Genomic DNA, 16291 nt, shown 5'->3' on the forward strand with positions numbered 1-16291 from the left:
CACCACAGGTTTGGCGGTCTGGTTTTCCAACCACCAAACTCGTAATCAGGTCCTAAGTGTTTTCACATATACAAAGGTGAGAACTTAACAGCAAATAATCACGTATTTAGGTCGAATTGAGGACATGCTAAGACCCATCTTTTGAGATGTCGTAAACACAGAAGTGTGAAAATCAGGGATAAATTATACATTACATTTGACAGAATGTTTAAATGCTTTGGTATATTACATATATTGGTATTTTATGCAACATCTCTCTTGCACCACCTTTCAGTCAGCTATGATTTTTTTTAAGTACAGGTTTTTTTGGCATATTACATCATTAAGACAATATAATGACACTCAACAGCATAATAAACAATAGTGTGCATAATATGTCAGAACCCTGAAGGGTTAATCATGAAGAATCCCCACCAGCAGCTCCTTCTGGGTAACCCACCCCCCTCAGCATAGTGTATGTGCCCCCCACCCATCCCCCCCTCCTCTGGGATCCTTACGGGTCATTCTCCAGTGGATCTAGTAGTTCAGCCAGAATGTCAGCCCAGACCCATAGATCATCAAGAAGTTTTGTGTCCCTGCTGGACCTACAAATGTGGCATTCTTCTGCAGTCGCCCATTCAACATGTCCCTCTTCCATTCAGATAACGTAGTGGATAGCTAATCTCTCTTTGGCCAGTGGAAGTCCCAATATTAAGAACTTCCTACTCAGTTTTTGTTTAATCAGGATCCGTCAGATTAAGCAATGTCCAACATCCCTAGGGGTGTTCCATACCATAGCTCCATTAAGAGTGGACAGCTTCCTGTCCCAGTATTCGACCACGTACGGGCATTGCCACATCATATGCCTGAAATCCGCATCCACGTGTCCACACCATAGACAGGCAGAGGACTTCTTGGTATATATTGTGTGAATGGTCATATATACCTTGTGGATGATGTAAAACTGAGTCAGTTTGAAACTGACATTAGAGGGCACAATTCTAACCCCTTCATGAATAGTGGCCCAATCTTTCAACGTTAATTTGTCTTCACTAGAAGGTCCTCAACCGGCAGGTCCTCCTTCAGCACCCTGTAAAGATTTGACATCAGTCGACGCCCGCCCCCCAAGTTCCAAATGCCACCCAGGAGACAGGACTCAGAGGGGGCTTCTGGCAAGGACGCCAAATTGGTCAGGCAGTCACTGAAAGTTTACTGTACTGAAGGAACTGTCCTGCATCTAAACCAAAAGAGGTCAGGGCATCAGGTAGGGTAATGAACCAACCACCCGGATATAGGTCTCTAAGTGGCTTGCATCCTCCATCGCGTCACCAGACCACAGACATCAACTTGGCTATCTATCATCTAAGATTCTTAACTACATAAAGAAAAATGCAATCCTCAGTCTTCAACATGCTTTAAGAAAGATAGATGGTGGCATTGGGATGGTACTGTGTCAACTTGCTGTCTGTAGGAAGCAGGGAGACTCTGAAATAAATGAGTATTTCAAAGAGTCATGCACCTGAGCTCAGGTGTCAGGTGGTGGCATCTCACAGCTGCCGAGAAAGCCAAGCTTTGCGGTAAAGGAGCTGTGGGAGATCGCTTTGCGGTCTGTAGGCATGGACTGGCAGCTGTCTTCCATTTGTTGCTGACAGTTTGGCCGGACAAAAATAAATAAATAATAAAGTTAGGGCACAATGTCGTGGAGGGGACCTTCAGGGCTCAGGAACTAGACAGTCAATAAGGTATAAGACCTGAGAGCAGTCACATCAGGAAGAACAACCACAACACACAACTAGGATGCCTACCGACTTTAAGGGAAACAGTAGATGCCTGGCAGCCTGCTCTGAGCAGTATACCCCTCTAGGGCTAGAAGGCTTGCAAATGCTGATGGCATGCATGGAAGGCAGCTCTCCCAGCAAAATAAGAGACAAATATTCAAACCGAGATGGCCCTCGGATGCTCATTTGTCACCCACCGCATTCAATGGGGTCTTGAAAAAGTGCCTCATGACCTCCAGTAAAAACACACGGGGCAATCATACAAAGTCCTCACAGTCAGTTACAGTTAGTATTATGGCTATTCTTTGATTCTAATTACACATAAAATACAGTTAAGGCACTATACCCATGACACAGCTGGAACAGGATAGCCCCACTGCTCCTACACATGTTTACAACATACCCATGTGTCAAATCAAACTTCTCTCTGTGCCTAATTTGAAAAGAAATAAGTGCAGGAGCAAATATAATCTTGAGAGCCAAATGCCAATTTTGTAGATTCCTGGGGTTGCTGAATAACAAGGCTGTCTAGTTTGTGTTCCTCCTCATGAGCCTTTCTCCTACCTGCCCCACAATTCCTGCATCTTTATTCCTGTATTGCTGGATAGTTTTACTTTTTATTTTCATACCTTTCCCTTCCCCCGTATTTTTCCCTTTTTTCATTTCTCATGTTCTGGGTCAAAGGCTGATTAGGAAAAATATAGAAGCCTTGTTCTCCAAACATGAGGGCCGGTGCCCAGACCATACAACAGCCAGCACAAATTAAGCACTACTCATTCATCTATGGAACACAATCTATATCACTCATTCTATGCTGAACAAAGACAGCCACAGAACCAAGCAAAGCACTTTGGTAACATGAAGACACATAGCACATAAACTCCACGACCTTACAATTTCAACACAACTAAGCCATCACAATTCTTACCTCCATTCCACACACGGCCCAAGTTAAAAACAACAAAACAGCGATACAGAAAGGAGAAATAAACAGATCACAACAAACACATAACAGCAGAAAATATGCACAAGTACACACATCATCAGCAAGGTAAATGATGTGCTGGCAGGAACACTATAGCACCATGTAGTGGTGGTTGGCATTATAGCAGAATTAGAAATTGGCAGTAGTCCCCTTAGAGCTATTTTCTCTGAGGGCGCTACACTGAGAAAGGGCTAAGGGCCATGCGCAGAGTTTGGCAAACAGGGTACTCTGTCACGAATGTGGTAGATATTCCATCTACCGTATTACAAGTGTTTCATAGTCAGTGGGACCTGAAATATGGCATATGGAACACCTGCCATGTTTGGACAAAGACCCTCCCCATCAAGCTCTAAATGAGGACCCACGTTTTTGGAGTTGGAGTAATTGGATGTGAGGTGCGGAATAAAGGTGTCTTCATTGGAATTTGGAAACTAGGCATCCCGACCCAATGGTTTTGGCAAGTAGACAAGTGTACTTCACGGGGGAGGAGCTGTAGGCTATATAACAAGAGGAGCGGCAGAAAAACTGGGAATAACTGTGGGCAGGGAATATGTAAGAGATTACACCACTTGGCCTTTGTACTTGATACAATAAATAGCCATGAACAATGCCGCGAGTTGTACATAGAAGACAGCGCCTGCAAATAAACACTCCTTGAACTGAAATGGCTTTTATCTTATCTGCTAACTGTAAAACTGGGTTCGGTGGAATATTTACATATATACATTCACCAGACCATGTTATAGACTATAAGTATCATGATCGAAAATCGGTCTCACTGCAAACAGTCCCCATATCCCGTACCAAAGATCACTTTGAAACATATCCAGAAGTATGAGGTTCTTGGTGAAGGTGTGTTGACGCCGTACTCTGCTGCTGATCTAACAGTGGCATGCAGTACGGGGGTACACGTGATTGTAAATATAACTCTCTGCTCCGCCTTCAACCTCTGTGCAACTATCAACCTAGTCCTGAGCGCAATTTGGAAAAATGTGTCACAAGGACGGAAATAAACCGGCTATAAAGAAAAGAGCCTCAAAGTACGTTTCTAAGGAGCTCCCCAAACAGGGGTTGGGATGCATGAAGCTACTGATAGGAATGTTGGATCTAGAATACTGCTGACCTGTAGGTTAACCATACCATGCATGGAATACACGGCACACAGGGACCCTAAAAGCACAATGCTCAGATTGGCCTGTCCATGCAATTGAAGAAAGGTTCATTAAAGGTCCTAAATACTGAATAGTTTACCTCCTAGGAGGGGACAGCTAGATCCCAGATTTCTAGTTGGTGGGTACATATATATTTGGGCCCATGCCAGTGTGAGATATGGTCAAGGAAATTAGGGTTATTTTGAGCAAGCAGCAGAGGGGCAGCTGGGGTGATACATTGTTTTAAAAGGAAAACAAAGATGAATCATAAAATACAATGCAGATGTTTAAACAGTCTAGATGGAACGAACCCCGTTGGCTGTTCCCCACCCAGTTTGAACAAATATCTAAATGCCCTTGTACCTATTGCATGGGACAGTTAGCACAAGATTGATATGGTTCATGCATCTCAGCTTCATGTATTAGAACTGTTTATTGCAAATTATCAGAAAAGTTAACAAATGTACATGAATTTCTTTTGTATGTAAAAAATATACATCCGGGTTTATGTAATATCAATTCAATATGAACATTATAACAATATGATCTTATGTTTTGCACAACCAGCTGATATCTAATAAAGCTACATTATAAATGTACACTACTTTTGCTCTTATGGCACTTACAAACGATCAGTGTACCACTTTTAATTGTCCACTAGCAGTTACATTTACAGAGCGCTTATGTTTCTGTGGCACCCTCAACTTTAAACACGTCTAACCCCAAGGTCACAAGAGTTAGCGTAAGGGTTGATCACCCTTTAGACAACTAGTACTTGACACAATATTCAGTGTAGTCTAGTTCTGCGAATATTTATAAGTGCGGTGAGAAACCTTGTGTATCGCACCTTCACAAAAAAAGATTCCCATTAACCGAGATCATTAAACTTCTCAGGTGGCCAGCAGGTATCTACCTTGGAAGTATCTAATCAGCACTCAAAAGCAATGAACCGGACATCTTCAACCAGGTCCTGCGTAAGGGACTTGTGTGAGTGTATTCAACCCTGAAATGGAGATTCTGTATGTGGATTTGGACCCAGTAATTCTGGGACTACTTGCTATTCCTATTCCTGGGATGGAATTTGGTGTAAGGACACTGCCCAGAGATGTTATTTACAGGCATACAGTAAACCCGCACCTAAGTCCGGATCACTTGCAAGGATGACCTACATCCTTTAAGTGGCTGATCAGCTCATTCAGTGTAATTAGGGTGTCATCAACACTCAATGGAACTACTTTCCTGCCGCTCGCACTTAAAAATTGACAGATATAAAAATATTAGAAGCGCGAGTTTAGCTGATCCTCCAAAGTTAACCGGTCCACGATAGTTTAAAATGTCTCTGTAAAACACGAGGAAGCAAGGGACTGGAAAAAAGGAACAATACTATGCGTGATTACAACTAGCGCATGCCTGACAGTTAAACACACGATTCCATTTACATTTACCCACCAACGCCTGAATATTGAAAAATACAACTATTGTAATTGAGCACAAACCAGGTGGTGCCATGGATTCCTGTGGGGTGAGATTGCTTAGATCTCACTGTTCAACGTGTCAGTCTGTCTCCTGGGCGGCCGAATACTCCTAATCAGCACACACCAGAAGCCCAGCGTGACCATCATGTGGCAATAAATCAGGACAGCGCTATTGTTGCTTCTGCAGGTAGCTCTAAAGAGGAGGTGAAACAAATCAGCCTCATTTGTGTGCACACACCAAGTCGCACTGACAAGATAAGATAGAAAACTACCTCAGCAAAATAGAACAGCGTGTCTGGCACACCCTTAGAACCTGAAATACCCCATCGTTAAATGTAATAATGACAAAACTGTGCGAATGGACGGTATTTGAGAAAACATTGTTAAACCTACTTAGGTTCTAACGCCTTAATTGATTTAGCTTTAGTAGCAGAGTTGGCCTTCAGAATAGTGTTTGCCCGTCCATACTGACCAGCAGCTCTATTCTAAATTGAAGATTTAAGTACCGAATAACATAGCTTTCAGTGACTCTGGTATGTTCGAATATGTAAACTGCCACTGAACTCTCCCTTGTATGTGTTATCCTTTAAACTCTTCCCCCCTCAGCAGCCAATCTCCTGTTGCCGCAGACGGACACAGGACTTCTTTCTCTTACTTCGGTCTGGTGCAAGTAGCCTTTATTCGCACTCTGGAGGAAGCCCACTCCCTTCCTCTCCATCAGCCATCCTCGAAAGTCCATTCGCCTTTTGTTGACGCTTGGCTACCTGATGCTTTTTAGAGACCTGCAGGAGACCTGCTGTCTTGGTCATGGGACAGTCTGCTATTATTGGCCAGTAACCTTGGTGAGTTTGCTCATTTGCCACTGGTGTTTCAAGGCCTTAGGTAATATTGCATTTTAATTAGTTAAGACATTTACACTCTTTTTACACTTCGGGCTTCAATGATAATTAGTCTGAGCACTCACAGCTTATTGCCCAGAGTCCTAACCAATGGTTCTGTTCCCCACACAGAGGAACATTTATAACCATCAGGTGACGTGCACTTGCCTGATTATGAAATCACAGTCTGAGGATCTTTCCCCACCCTCCCTTTTTTATGTAATCTGTTCCTAACAAATCATAAGTAAGTATAGGATACTTGAGTGTTTAGCAGATTTTCTTTAATGGAAATGCTCTGATTTCCAGTGGAAGCTGTACATCCTGCTTTGGTGGAACTACATCAGTCCAATCAATGCAGACATAATTATTGCTGACAGTATATTACATACAATGTCGTCCTATGCTAAATTAGAACATGAGTGTTCCCTGGGCACAATCACTCCAGATATAGCAGCATGCAGGTGGCTCTTGACATCTGCCAGGTCACGGCAGAACACAATCATTTGCTTCATCATGTTTAATCATTTCCACTGATCCACATCACTAGTATCTTCACCACAGACTGAAGCTTGTTGACCTACTTTCTAAAGCATAAGTTTAGACCAAGTCTGGTAGCCCTTACTGCCCAATCCACAGCTACATGGCTACTTCTTTTTTTGAAATACCATTCCCAAAGAATGCCTCTTGTCCCATTCTTGCCAACGTAAATCTTTACGCAGTGCCACATGTCTCTCATCTGTCATTTTGGAAAAATGTCTGAGTCAGAACCCCTTTCATAGAACCATGGGGCACACAGGGCTACTGGACCCAACCATGGTTGTTGAGTTCTTTAACTTCTGTTGCCCTAGGATCCAACTTACTATGAATCCTGCGCAACTGAGCCAAGTACCCCTTCTGCACTTGGCTCTCAGTGGTAGCTTTGGACGAGCAGTCAAAGGCTCCCTCAGGGGAGGTGCAGATACAGGTAAGCGAACATGAATCATAATTCAAAGTGCACACAGCACGAACAATAAATCAATCTCTAGGCAATACTGATTTTTATAAGAAAAAGAAGTACTTTATGCCTAACTCCACACATTCAAATCGATAATGACAGCCATGAACAATAACACAATTCCCCTGAGGTCGGGGCTCTAGTGAATGTCAGGCAAGTCCCTGTCTCATCCTTCTTCTTATAACATGGGTGGGGTTATGCCCCATTCACTATTGGCTGCATTCAGGGTATGCTTACTGGTAGACCATACTCACGACTTCCCCCATGATTCCTTAGTAATTAGTCAAAAGTACCTATGGTGCCGCAGCACCATTAGCAGAAAGTCCCTGGAATCCTAAAAGCCCAGTTTCAGTCTTACCTGCTCCAGGGGTATGGATATGTAGCAAGTGCCGTCTCCCCGGGTGCTCTCAAATCCTCATCCTGCTTGAGGAAGCAGCATGTGCAGGTTTTCTTCTCTGAGCAGTGTTGCTGGTTCATTCCAGCAACTGGAGCTGCTTCCACTCGGCAAATATGAGATAAGTCCTTCGCCCTGTCACAGAGATGGGGATTGGAGGGGAAGGGCAGAAGGATCTGATCTTCTAACTCCTGACTGAAGCCTAGCAAGGATGCAGTGTCCTTCCAGATCTTGGGGAATCAGTTGTGGGCAGGTCACAGTGGGCAGGCTTGACCTGCTGATTACAGTCACAATCTTCCAGTCTGAACAGGTACTGGCAGCCCCTCCTGGCATACATGGTTGCTGCACCACTCTCCATCTTGACACAGACTTTTACAGTGCGATCACACTCATCACAGCAGACGCTCCTGTCATACAGAGCTGCTGATAATGTGGATACAAGTCTCAGTGCTCTTGGCCCAATAAGTTCAACAATGGCCACTTGTGGCATACAGGGTCACTGCAATGAGGTGGTGGAGGCCTGGTGCTTTCTGCACTGCTCCTTACATGGCTCAGATCATGGAAGCCCTCTCCTAGTATACGGGGGTTGTCTGCCCATTTCTCTACATGTGCAATGACCCGATTGGTGCACAGCCATTCTCCTCAGACTTAGCTCAGGGAGTCCTCTTGTTAGAGCTTCCCACTGGACCTTACTCCCCCCAACGTTCTCCTCTTCCTCGCAGTTCACATTGGTCTTGACAAGGAGGCTGGTGTTCCAGGCTCCAGGGCACGTGGCCTTGGTTCCCTAGGTGATATCCTCTCACCCAATCATAGGCAGAAGTTTTGCAGAGCTTTCCATTCTCACACAGCCCTCCTGGCTGCTTGGCAGATTACAAAGTTTGGGGTCTCAGCCTCCACTTCTTATAGTCCTTTTCCAGACACCAAAAATGTGATTTAGAGTCTAAATGATTGAAGATTTATTTTGGAGTGCTGCCTCTTTTTGAAGTGTATACTTCTCTTTTTCTTCTTTCTCCTTGAAACAATGTCTGCTGCAGCAGGAAAGACTCCGGAGCTGATTGATTCACAACACAATTCATGGGAGTGACTAGAGCTCACAAATAGGTGTCAGCCATAGTGGTTTGTGCAAGAAAAGGTTTATCCCGGGTATACCGGCCCTACTCCTTATGATTCTTTAATCAGCCCCATTTCCTTCTTGAGATGTGTCCATGCCCATTCCTTGTGATCTATCACTGAGTCAAAGGGCAACATTTTGAAGCTTAAAAGGGGAGTCTCCTCCTCCTTCCTTCCTCCAGTGTCTGTCCCACCCAGCTCACAGGAGGAATGCAGCAATGGACAAATGTGTCTGAGGGGAATTCCTCTACTCCTCATTCTTCACCAGGCAGGATTGGGGTTCCCAAAATTTAACTCAGGGCCCTCAATGTAATGTACCATTACAGGCACACTTGCACTCAGTGTACTTTGAGAGCATACGTACTCTCCAGTATTGTGACATCAATGCACACAGTCAATGAGCACATAGATTCAGTCTGTGCATACTGTTCAGTATTGTAACTTTTCTGTATTGCATCAGGGTGTGTTATGTGCAAACACACAGAGTGCCAGCACACACCCACTCACCATGTGCACACCCACTTCACAGCACTTCAGCTCTCATATGATGTATTCCTCACAGGCATACAAACACCTGGTACAAGCACTAACTACACATATACTGCACAGTACTGCTCTAACCCTGTACTGTGCCCTTTCCAGGCACACATACACCCAGTGCAGAGTCACTATTCCTGAGCTGTGCAAAACTCCTCATCTACCTGATGTAGGCCAAAGGTAAGTTAAGCACACATCAACTGAACTTTTAAACAGGTGAGTGAACGTGTGGGCCTCACTCCAGTGACACAGGGTAAAAACGACTTTTTCATTACTAGTGATCACTACACAGTATACCAGCCATCATAGCGCTCGTGCTGCTAACTCTCGGTGAAGGCAGTAGTCTTCACCTCTATGAGGGCATCACTTTAGGCACCCCTCTCGGTCCATGAGACAGGCCTATGTCATGGTGCACACACATTATCAGTGTTAGGGATCCAGACAACAGTATAGTTGAGTACTTAGGACAGGGGTACATGTCTTTAACCATACAGAAGACCAAAGGACTTTTCCATCCCAACAGACACCCCTTCCCGATCAGAACACCAGAACCATTGCCTAACCTGGAGAGGTTAGGTAGTCAGATGGGTAAAACTGGTGGGAAAGTCCATTAACATCTATGTGGCTCAATTCGGCTATGTGGTCCACTACACAGTCTAACCCTTACAAAGAAATAGACCATCTCAATAACTTGGGATTCTTTCCCTTCATAGCCATCAGCCATTTCAGTGGCTTATGATCTGTTTGCACTCCAAACCTAATGCCACACAAATATGGATAAAATTAAGCAATGCCCACACCATGGAAAAACACTCCTTCTCAAATAGCCGTCCAGTTCTGCTCTCTTGATAGTAATCAGTTACTGATAAAGGCTACCAAGCGCTCTCTACCTTTGTCATTCAGTTGAGCTAACACTGCTCCAACTCCTTGGTCAGAGGCATCAATCTTTACAATGAAAGGCTGACTGTAGTCAAGTGCTTTCAATACTAGTGCAGTGCATATTGCTTTCTTCAGTTCCTCAAATTCCTTTTGGCACTTTGCAGTCTATATTGCCTTCTTGGGCTAATTCCTAATGGTCAAAGTGGTCAATGGGGCAATTATATTTTCATCTTTGGCCACAAAATTCCTGTAATGCCAAGTGAGTCATTTCAGTCTAGGTAGTAGGCACCCCCCACTCAGCACAGACTGAATTTGGCATCCAACAGATGCATAATTCTGTTCCACACCCCATGGCAAGGTAGACTACAGAGGACTGCCCCACCTGACACCTAGTTGCCTTGATGATCAGTTTCGCCTCCTGTATCGTTGCCAATAACTGTTCCAGGTGCATCAGGTAGCCCTTCCATAAACTGCTGAACATTGCAATATCTTCCAAGTTTCATACAGAAGTCTTCCAACCCTGCAAGAACATGGTTCACCAGTTGCTGAAAAGCTGCAGGAGCATTTTTTAATCAAAAGGCATCACCTTAAACTGACCCAGCTCCTATGGAATAGAGAATGCAGTTTTCTCCTTAACATTTGGTGCCAAAGTAATCTGTCAAAATCCACTGGTCAGATCCAAGGTGCTCAAGCACTTTGCAGCACCTAACCAATACACAAGCTCATCCACACTGGGGATTGGATGGGCATCAGTGTTGGTTACCTTATTGAGGGGTCGGTAGTCGATACAGAACCACAAATCAGTAGAACCTAGCTTTGTTACTAGAACCACAGGATTAGACCAGAGGCTTCAAGATTTCTCAATGAATCCCAGGTCTAACATTTTGGCAACTTCCACTGTAATGCATCCCTGAACCAGGTCAGACATTCTGCGCATTCTGCTCTTCACTGGCAGAATGTCATCTGTGTCTATATCATGCGCACAGACAAGTGTCAACCCTAGAGTCAGCGAGAAGAGGTTGGCAAACTATCCCAACACATCTCTACACTCTCTCTGCTGTTCAGGTGTTAACTCATGGGCTAACTGAATACTTTCCACAGAGCCATCCTTCATGCCACTCTGCAGCAAGTCAGGAAAGAGCTCACTGTCTTCCTCAACTGCCACTTACATAGCCATGACATTCTCTGTGTACTCTCTCCAAAAGTAGGGCTTCAGACTGCTCATGTGGAACATCCTTTGTGGTTCCCTTGAGGCTTCTGTATCTACAAAGTAGTTTACCTCAGACACTTTCTGAACTACTTTGTATAGCCCACACCATTTGCCCTCCAAAACCCTGGGAAAAGTAAGCATCGGCACCAACGCCTCCTCACCCTCCTGATGCCCAATCAGCATAGATATCTGGTCACACCATTCCATCATAAGCACTTGGCTTTCCTGAAGGTTTTCCTTTGCCTGACTCATGTACTGCACCATCAACATCCTGCAGCCAATCACATAGTCCACCACAATCTTCTGTGGAGACTATGAGGTTCCTTCCCACCCTTCCCTGACTAAGGCGAGAGAACCCTGCAAACGGTGTTTATACAGAGGTTCAAACGAACTGAACCATTCTGAAGACTCTCTTGGAGGGTAAACAAGAGGAGTGGCAGAAGTTCCCACTCTCTCCAGAGATTCTCTGGTAGAGTTTCCATTATATTCTTCAGTGTTTTGTAAAACCGCTCCACCAAAGCATTGGTTTGGGGGTGGTATGACTTGGAGAAGTGGTATGTCACACCAGCTTGCTCCCACATCTCTCTCATACAAGACAGGACGAAGGTGGCTCCCTGGTTGGAAATTACCGTCCTTGGAAATCTAACCCTAGAAACAATCCCAAGGAGAGCTCCTGCTACAACCTTTGCAGTTATGGTCATCAGAAGTACAGCTTCAGGGTGCTTGGTGGGTAAACAAGAGGAGTGGCAGAAGTTCCCACTCTCTCCTGAGATTCTCTGGTAAAGTTTCCATTATATTCTTCAGTGTTTTGTAAAACCGCTCCACCAAAGCATTGGTTTGGGGTGGTATGACTTGGAGAAGTGGTATGTCACACCAGCTTGCTCCCATATCTCTCTCATATAAGACAGGACGAAGGTGGTTCCCTGGTCAGAAATTACCTTCCTTGGAAATCTGACCCTAGAAACAATCCCAAGGAGAGCTCCCGCTACAACCTTTGCAGTTATGCTCATCAGAAGTACAGCTTCAGGGTGCTTGGTGAAATGATCCACCACAAGCAAGATGTACTTGTTTCTTGACTGTGCCAGAGGGGAGTGGTGTGGGTCAAATGGACCAACTATGTCAATTCCCGCCTGCTCAAACAGAACACCTACAGCTGGTAGAGGGACTGCGACGAGGTTGAGCCCAGATTAATTTAATGATCTTGAGGGTTTGCCCTGGTAAGAGTTGTTATTATTTCATGATGTTGGTAGTCAACATCATGGTTGACTTATTATTGTCAACATAGTTGACTTGTTATTGTTTCATGATGTTGGTAGTCAACATCAAATCACCCCCCCCTCCACCACCAACACACACACACACACACACTGGCACTTTTTTGACTGTCAATTACTGGTGTTAGTTAAAGTCAAAAGTTTAGGTTTGTATTATAATTCTGATGTAACTTTTGATGCCCAAACAGGCAATTGGTAGGCAATTCCACCTGCTAAATAAACTGAGACATATTCCACCATCTACATGCAAAAATCAGCTTTCTCCGTGACTACTGAAACACTCGGGCCTACAGTCTTTTTAATTTTACCCTTGAGGATGTGCAAAAAGCAGCTACTTGCTTGATAATGGAGCTAGGCAAAACGAGCACATTACACTCTCCAGAAGATCCCTTCCCTGTGAAGAAAATTATCCTGTTCAAAGTAGGTTGCCTCATCTTTAGGTGCATTAACATTCTGATTTGTGTTTCTCTCTTGAATATGATGTCTGATAGTTTTTCCCTATTCAAAAGCAAAGAAGCAAAGAAGCAAAGAGAAGTACCTCATGGCAGTCGATTGCTTCAAAATTATCTTAAAAGGTGGGAAGGGCTTTTCCATTCAAGGGCCTTCTTTTCCAGCTCCTTGCCGTTAGAGCATCGTCACAAATCATCTCTGAACTCCTTCAAAAAGGCTTTCTCACCTATTTTAGGTGACACATTTCTTTGCTGTGTGTGTGAACAGTATAAATGCGGCGAGACAGTCAGTCATTCAAACACTGAGCATCGGTAATCCACACACAGGGATGTTACATGCCCTTTGTGAATTGGCTTCGAATGTGAATGGTGGCTAAACGTTTTCCGAAACATTCAGGGAAGCTTTCATACGTAAGTATGAAAAACACGGGCATCAACATTTAAAACCTAGTACCAGAAACTAGCCTTCGTGCAGTTTCGATGGGAAGAAAATGAAATGCCCGCGGTCAGCCAGTTATTGTCCTTTAGTCTGTATTCAATCAGTTTTTAAAGTATTCAAATTAAGTTTTTTGTGTGCTGAAGAAGGATTTTCCATCAAATAATCTTCGTGGCGGCAGAATGCCTTTAGACCACTAGATTGAGCATGAAATTGAAATTATGTTTACGTTAAATTTGCTACGAATGAGGTGGATTTATTTTCTTCTGATGAAGGGAAGCAAAATACTTGAAACGCGTTGTTGTATTACACACTGATTGTTCACTAGAGAGCAAAATACAGCATATTTATTACAGTATATTAAATTTCAATATTCCAGAAAGGAACCGGTAACTTTTTGAATGGTATTATTTATATGGCTAGCTTTGTAAAGCACATTGAAATTAAATGAAAAGGATTTATAAGAGCGCCCAAATACCTCGGACATCAAGGCGCTAATAGTAAACTCGACATTTAACTGGCTCTAAACTCCGCAATTTATTCTGACTTTCCTAAAGCGCAAAGAGGCAGGTTTTTAAGTCCTTCCTGGAGGGAGTATGCATTTTCAGGTAGGTTAGGTGACGAGGAAGGGAGTTCCAAAGGCGTACCATTGGAACATAGTTCTGATTCCTCCCGGACTTGCGCTGCACAGGGTTTTATTAACAATACACAGGGCTTTAACAATAATGTGCTTTTCATCAGTAGCCAGTTTCGTTGAGTAGAAAATAAGAGGATTCACAAAAGGAAATGGTTGAAAAAGTCTGGACCACAAAATGTGGATAACCCTGTATGTGAGGAGACATCCTGCTGGACCAGTGAAGTGCTATACTTTGAGAAATTGATGAGCCCAGAGTACAAAGAGATCTTGTATTCTGGGAAGGCCATGGTTTCTGTATGTCATGAGAAGAGAATGATTTGCACAACAATACAGGCAGGATAATCAGAAATTCAGAGCAAGGAATGTGGGACCTCATTAAAAAAAAAAAAACATATGCGTTGCGTCAGCTAATTTTCGCAGCTTACAAAAAAACACTGTGGCTTAATTAGGGAGATAAAGTCAAGAAAAGTAGCGATTCACTCATTTTCATAAAAGTAAGTATCCACAATTAGTAAAATGCAAGTTTGCCAGAGAGAATCATTTGCAAATGACAAAATTCCGAATGTTGGGCACTGATGACATTGCTGCTCTCAGTGAGTATGGGACACTGCTGAGATGGGTTTCTGACAAATTTCCAAACCTCAAGATTAAATCATTCCCACAGAAATGTCATGATGATAAGGTAGCAGTAATTCCGACAATGTCAGAAAAAGGAAAAAATGGTTTTAGCGGAGATGAATCAAACAACCTTATTGAGGAGGCTGGCAAAAATGATTTTGGCAAATGTTCTTGAACAGTGACAGAAAATACGAAGATGCTTACATTGAGAACCATCCCAAACATAAACAAGCATTTGCAATGCAATGGGTCTCGTGTTTACTTGCGTTAAAGCTATTAGTGTTGTAAACTCCTAACAGGACTTTTCTTGCCACATAAACTGAAAAGTAAAACTGTTTCACATATGCCATCCGACGGCTGCCATGAGCGCAAAGCAAACACACAAAAGGGAACAGAAGTTCATATGCAGTGAAACGTATCAGCAAAAGTGCAATTATCCACGTAACCGACAAAAGTGCAATTATCCATTTAATCGGCAAAAGTTTGAATACCCATGTAACAGGGTCGATGTCATCGAAAGCGCTCTACTACTGCCCAGTGAGATCGTGCTGCCTATGAAATAAACAGAAAACCATACGGAAATCACAGAGCCTCATATGTATTCAGTAGTTGGCCGGTGCGCTTGAGGCAGGCTGAACACCGGAAAAAGCATGAGGTATGCATCCCTTTCACTAATTAAATTGGTTAAATTGAGCTTATTTTAAAAGGCAAGCCCACAAACCAACCAAACTGATGAGCTTGACATGGGCGTGGTTAAAAGCCCACAGAGAGATTACACCGGGGACAGAGTACTTTGCGCTCGACCCTAAAAAGGTCTCCACAATAGTCAACCATGAAGCCACTGATGCTTTACAGACACACGTCTGTCAAATCTGATGATGCCCAAAGGAGAAACTCTCAAATGATTTGAAGGGTCAAAATGCCACCATCAGGTAACAGTCACAGGAAGTCCCATTAACACACGTGTGTGCCAGCACTTAGGACACATTTCTTCAAGCTGTGTATGGTGTTAGGGATTTATCAGCCAAAAACACCTAGACAAAGGAAGTGTACGAAGATGTTGAATGTACTCTTAGGAAAATGTACCCATGTTTCACAATCCATCTTTGTCTGTATGGCCATTCAGGTCCAAATGTCATAAGCACAATGCAGACAGAACTTGTAGACATTTAGATAGCTGAACAGCTGAATGGAAATGTTTCAACCAACCAGAACTACTTATAATTATTCTGACATCATACCATACTTTACTTTGTGGACCATCTGGGATAGTACAGACAGTGATTAACTTTGTACGAATTAATTTTGGACCGCCACAAATGAGACGGTCAAGGCTCAAATGCTAGGTAAATCCCCATGTGATTTTTATGTTTTAATATATAATTTTATCGTAAGAAATTGGTTTATTTACTGAGGGAGGGTAAGAGACCCATTCAAGTAATTAACACAATTCTTGTTAGGGTGAACCACAGCAAGCCACTAAGAGCCAGATGTACCAAAGGGTTTT

The 16291-nt window shown here is 43.4% G+C and overlaps 1 protein-coding gene across 1 annotated transcript in view; it reads right to left on the minus strand.

Moving 5' to 3' along the window:
* Positions 1-16291, minus strand: part of LOC138267136 (polycystin-1-like protein 2) — an 835832-nt gene that overhangs the window by 768953 nt on the left and 50588 nt on the right. The window lies entirely within an intron of this gene.

The sequence above is a fragment of the Pleurodeles waltl genome, chromosome 12 (genome assembly GCF_031143425.1).
Source record: "Pleurodeles waltl isolate 20211129_DDA chromosome 12, aPleWal1.hap1.20221129, whole genome shotgun sequence".
Classification (NCBI taxonomy): domain Eukaryota; kingdom Metazoa; phylum Chordata; class Amphibia; order Caudata; family Salamandridae; genus Pleurodeles; species Pleurodeles waltl.